Source organism: Sorex araneus, chromosome 3 (genome assembly GCF_027595985.1).
Source record: "Sorex araneus isolate mSorAra2 chromosome 3, mSorAra2.pri, whole genome shotgun sequence".
NCBI lineage: Eukaryota > Metazoa > Chordata > Mammalia > Eulipotyphla > Soricidae > Sorex > Sorex araneus.
Window position 1 is genome coordinate 130,955,501 of NC_073304.1, and position 6,325 is coordinate 130,961,825.

General features: G+C 38.3%; 1 pseudogene; it reads right to left on the minus strand.

Moving 5' to 3' along the window:
* Positions 1-572: 572 nt before the first annotated feature.
* LOC101537922 (ATP synthase subunit gamma, mitochondrial-like) lies at positions 573-1,328 on the minus strand (annotated as a pseudogene).
* Positions 1,329-6,325: the final 4,997 nt, after the last annotated feature.

A 6,325-nucleotide genomic window follows, 5' to 3' on the forward strand; every position in this document is an offset into this window, starting at 1 on the left:
GTTATTTGTTTATTCATTCAAGTAACATTGAGTGTTTGCTCTTTGCCTACTATTATAAAAAAGTTCAACTTCCAGTTAAGTGGAGAGGGAAATTATGTAATTAAAATTCAAGTCTACTATAGCTCTCTACATTGCTGGGACATCTTCACATAGGTATGGATTTGAGTGACAGCTCAAAGACACAGAGGAATTTTTTTGAGGGAACCACATCTGGCAATGCTCAGGGTTTACTCCTGGATCTGCACACAGGGATTATTCCTGACAGGCTCAGGGAACCATATGGTGTGCCAGGATTTGAATCTGGGTTGGACACGTGCAAGGCAAGTTCCTTACTGCCTGTACAATCACTCTGACTGCAGGAAGAAACATATATGTGTGCATAAATATAATATACAATATACATATTTTTATTGGATAATGTTTATTACAAACTAATTTACAAAGATCTGCTGTCTTTACAACTCGACAGCCCAACCATTTCTTTCCATGAGGACAGCAATAAGCTCAAACCATAATCAGTGTGTTGAAGTTTCTTTTTTTACTTCTTGTCTGAGGATGCAACTTGGTTTTCATTAATCCAGCGTGGTGGCATCTGAGATGATCTCAATCAGCTCCTTGGCGATGACGGCCTGGCGGGTGCGGCTGACGGTCAGAGTGAGTTTGTCCATCGTCTCCGCTGTCCGCAGCCTATATCTTGGCATTCTGCTGGCTCATGGTTGACTCCTTCAGGGATTAGTAGATGATGTTGGCCAGATTATATTCCTGGTAGTTCTGCAGTATGTCAACATCAATGTCGTCATTGATATGCATGTTCTAGCCCTTGCAATGGTATCAGAAGAAAAGATGGGCTTTTCTTCTGTTTGGTAACAAACGACAGACCAGAATCGATTCAAGATGCATCAACCTTGCATCAACTTTATACCCAGAATTCAGTAACTTGAGGATGATGACCAATGCATCTCTGAGAGCAAGGGGCGTTCTCCTCCAATTCCTTGAAGGTCACTAGAAACTGGTTAGAGTGAAATACACCCTTGTTTTTTGTCACTGATGCTAACAATCATAACTTATTTTCCAGCTGCCACAAGGGTGGGCACCGGAGGAGTGATTAGCCCTGCACAGCCCTCATCCAAGGACACAGAGGTAAGGCGGTGCTTCTCGTTTCCAGGAGCTTGGATATCAGCTTTTTCATAGACAGCTGAAGACCACATCTCAAACATGTGTACTGGTTTCAGCTCCTCAGCGCAGGCATATTTTGCAGCTGCCACCATTGTCATGGACTTGGTGATTTTCTGGAGGTTTTTAATGGACTTCAGTTACCTGGTAATATCTTTCAAATCCATTGTCTGCAGGGCCCAGGCAGAGATACCCATGACACCGGTCCCAGAGAACATGATATTGGGGTGGCCCCATTGAAGGTCTGACAGACAGGCCCTCAAAGGAAATATTTTTGATTCTCAGAATAACTTAGGAGGTAAGAGAGACACAAGCCCAAGGGAAATTGTAGGAAACTGGGTGGAAAGAGAACATTTTATTGAAAAAGTGTTAATGATGTTAATACCTTTAAAGAATCTAGAAATGGTTACCAGATATAATTTTTCCTTCTTGATTTATAAGTTCTATGTTTTCACAGTCGTGAAACATAAGTAAGTATCCGCAAAGCCTGAGAAGTGTGTAACAACATACATTTTTGTTCACAAGTTTGTGGTTTGGCCATAAGGTTCTGCTGCTCTGAGCTTGGTATGGTAGGGCTTATGTCTGTGCCTGTTATCAGTTTCCATTTGGTGGGGAACTTGGCTACTGTCCCTCACATTTCTAAGACCTCAGCTGAGAGAAAGGTTGTCTGTTTTGCATGTCTCTCCCATGATTTATCTAGTGAAGGTGTGCTTGCATATAAAACAGAAGAAAAGAAGGGAAACCTCCAAGCATATCTTTGCTAATATTTAGGTCACCAAACAAAAATTATATGGATAAATTCAGGGACAAGAGAGAGATACTATAATAATATATAGCCAAGGGAAGACATTCAGGCAAAGGGAAGAGCCAAGGCCATTTTTTTTTGCAACCTGTATTTCATACTTGGTTGGCTTATACATCATTTATTAAAAAAATACTCATATAGTGGCTTGGCTTGGAGAGTAGACTGCTTATTACCTGTGATGCTTGATATTAAAGGTCTTCACAGATGAATCTTGATAAAGTCAGCTCTCTAAGCACCAGGGACTTTTCCTTGTTTTCATAGAAGGAACAAAACGTTATATCTTTTGTTATTGAAATAAGAAAAATGACTTTTGGACTTAGGATGCCCTTGCTCTCTTTATGGAGCTTGAATTTCCTAAACTGGAAGTTATGTATTTTTTTTCCCTCAGGACAAACTCTAGGCCTGTGATTTCCACTGTCTTCTTAAAAATACAGAAATAATAAAAATAAAATTGCTTGGCCTCTGTACTACGTCCTTATTCTATATTTTATGTTGATTTTTAAAGAATAATTTGTTTGGGGTATAAGTGAAACAGAGAATTATTGCAATTAAAATAGTTATAATTTTTTTTTTGGTTTTCTGATTTGTGTTGTATTATCTTTTATAATTTCTGGAAGTGCTAACTAAAAAAAAACTACCATTCTCCCCCATTTGCTCTCTCTGTCATTTATAGAATTCCACTTTCAAATTATTGTTGGGCTAAAGATACAGTATAGATCTCCATAGATAGTTATTACTTATGGTTAGCTGCAAAACCTTTGAAAGTGAGTAGTCTGGATTTGAAACCAGATTCTCCTGCACGTTGTTTGATGGTGGGAGGCTGGTTATTTAACTATTTTCAGCCTTAACTTTCTCACCTGTAAAATAGGTGACTTGAAACCTACTTTATATAGTTGTCACAAGGCTTAAACCCAGAAATGCATGTGAAGGGCTTTGACTGATGCTTGAAAGGTACCAAGTGCTCAATGAATGGGGGCAATTCTTATTTGATTTTATAAACTCATATCCAACTCACTGTCCTCAACAACATTCTTGGTCATGCACTTCCAGTCCTGGAGAACCATACTCAGGCTGGTGATGCCAGTCCAGACACAATTTATAAGCCTCGGTGTGGTCTAGGAGTAACTAACATGGAAGACATAGCAGGGAGAATTTCATGATGATAAAGCCTTGTCCTGCCTTTTTTTGGGGGGGGGGATTCAGTGTTTAGTTGCCTGTTCTATCATTATCTAGCTGATCTTCTATTTCAAACCCTTATTGGCCTGCCTGAGACCCCTATCTCCTTTCAAAGGATTTTATAAATAGGATATTATAAAGGTCAAGATGAAGAAACAATATGTCTAAACTTGGTCACACAATAGAATTGACTAGGAGCATTGAAAGAAAATACTAATGCATGGGTATTATCCTAAAGATTCTTGTTTGCTTTCTATGGAGTATGATTGGGAATAAGTACTTTTGAAAAGTTTTTAATAAGATGCTAGCATAGATAGGGCTGCTCTGGCCTGTGTGCTACTGACCTGGGTTTTATTTTCGAGGCAGGAGTAAGGCTTGAACAGTCATGTGTGATCCTCAAATAAGCAAATCAGAGCAAAGACACTAGTGTAAAGCTAGGGGGAGAACAGTAAGTCAACCTATTCCAGGAACTTCTATGTGTGATTTATAGTTAATTCTACTTTTATTTTAATTCTATTTCCTGTCATTTATTGATTCAGCTTTCAAATACTCTGAATGTTTGATTTCTCAATAAAAATAGCAACCTCTGATAAATATGCTGATGGTTTTAGATCTGTGTGGAAGTCCCTCAAAATAATACTAGACTTATAACTTATTTAAAAAATTTCCCTATGGATCCCTGAATGTCATTCTGACAAGTGATAATGACCACCTACATGTGTCACAAAAACAGTACTACCTTCCATGTAGACCATGTATATTCTCTGTTATGAGTTTCCACATGTACATTGAGAGCTATTGCAGTAGAGTGAAGAGTCCCAAGTTATGACTAGAGAGAACATGAGTTGAAATTTTTCTTGCATAATTAATTACTGTGATTTTGACCATGGCCAAATTCTCTAAAATGTTATGTTCCTTTGTTAAAGATTTCCAGAATGAAGCTTAGAGTAGATCTCTGTTGTTCCACTAAGCAGATGAAACTCAGGCATAGAGTGGGAAAGTGAGTAACCTTATTTTACACACAAGCTTGTGATTCATTAAAGTCAGGCTTTATGGCTTAGATTCTTAGCCATGTAATAAACTCTGGCAAATTACACAGGGACTGAAGGATGCAGAGTTCCAACCAAAAGGTATGGGAATTAGGGAATCCATCTCTGTGCAGATCCAACAGATTATTCCTTTACACATCCATTTCTCTGCCTTCCTTGCTTCTAAATGAGCAGAGTTATAGATTATTATGGATTCCCTGTCACAGGTGTTGTTAGGCAGTGATAAGAGTCTAGACACAGTTTTTTTCCTGGCACTATTGGTATGTGTATGTCTGTGCTTGTGGCTTTTGTTAACACAGTCTGAAAGGAATGGAAGAATGCTTCAGTGTCCTGCCATTGTGCATTCACTTCTTGAAACATAATTGAATGTTATTTCCCAGGATCCTTCTCACTTAAGTTTGATCACTGAGTTCTGGCCAATAGAACATGGGCATAAATGTTGCATGTTCTTTTCATTACCCTAAAAGCTCCCAAGTCCATCACTTGTGAGGTTCTCACGTATGTGCTTCTTCCATGGTTTCTGTGTATTTAACAATAGAGAGGCAAGAGAAGGTATCAACCTAGTTCACAGAATTAAGGTTGATAAAAGTCTACTTGATTAAAACAACCTGCATGAACAGTTATATATATGAGAAAGAAAAAAACATGGCTGTTGTGCTAAGCCTTTAAGATTTTAAAATTTTCTTATTTTATCATCTTAACTAACTTTGGAGGAATTGGAAAGGGTTCGTGGTTTTGTGGGGTGGTGCCTCTCAAATTCAGAGCTCTCTGTGGGATCAGCTGAAACCACATTTATCCTTAGCTTCTTTCATTTCTCTTAATTCCCATCATGGTCTCTGTTCCAGGGGTTCCCAATTCCAGGCACCCAACACCAGAATGTGAAATCCTAGAAGCAAGAATGTAATTTGTTTCATTCTCCACGAAATTTCTAGTTATCCAGTGAATGTGTATGTAAGTGCCTTATCTGTGTAAGTCACTAGACACCATGGGAGAATATAAGAAAATATAAATTTTGCACTGTGGTCTATGCTAAGCATTCTTTCCTTGAAAATTAAAAGAAGGCAGACCTACGTTATTTTAAATGATATAGGACTATACCATATAGCATTTTTTCTTAATGGGAAATCGTAGAGATATTGCTATTTTTCAAAGTTCTTATTGTCAGCCCAAGTTAGATATACAAGTTATTTTAAATTTTATTTTCCTTTATCGGTTCTTAATATGCTTCCCCCCACCCCCAAGGAGTGACCAATGGAAACAATTTATTTTTTGAGTCAAACTCGAACAGAATCTCATATAAAATATAAAGGCTTGGCCATAGAAACAAAGAACATACCCACATTGGAGACCCTTAAATCCCAACCTAATTCCTTTAAAGAACACTGTAGCAGACAAAACAGCCTTCGCTCTGGACAGCCTACTTCTGGCACAAAGGAAACGGGGGCCTCTCAGATGAGCAGTGGGAGAGAAATGGTTGAAGAGCATGCAAAAAGTGATTGCTCTAAGCGTGTTGGCTTCTCCTTTTATATCTGCAACGTGATCCTATTATTTTGAAGCAATGAGGTCATTTAAGTGTGCCTGGCTGGAGGTTTGCTGTTTTCCTCCATTCTTTCCTTTAAATCTTTTTGTCAACCATGTTCTCCTCAACTAGCAGAGCAGCTGTCTGGGTAGTTATAATCCCATTAAAAAGGCCTCTATTTGGTCAATAATATATTTATAGAGAAATTAGGCACCAGGGATTGTTGGGTGATTCTTCTCTTTAGACATATTGTGCCCAAGAAAAGCAGGACCAATCCCTTGTTAGATAAGGTTGCTGCCTTGTCACAGTGCCATATTGGATGAAACCTACTAGCAATTAACATGGAACATGCCTTCCTCTGACTTCAGAGGCCCCTCAATCTTTGCCACTGATCACATTTCTCTAAAGCTTTTCTGATAAAGCTGAACTTGGAGTCATGTCTGGGTCTATGTGGCTTATAGTACAAAGTGAAAATATGACAGTCATTAAATGATCATCCTGGTGGAAAAGATGAGAAATTTAACCACTAAAACATTCTAAACCTGTTCATCTGAAGTGTTTTAAAATTAGTGATGCATCTTTCCTCAGTGTTTCTAGTATTTT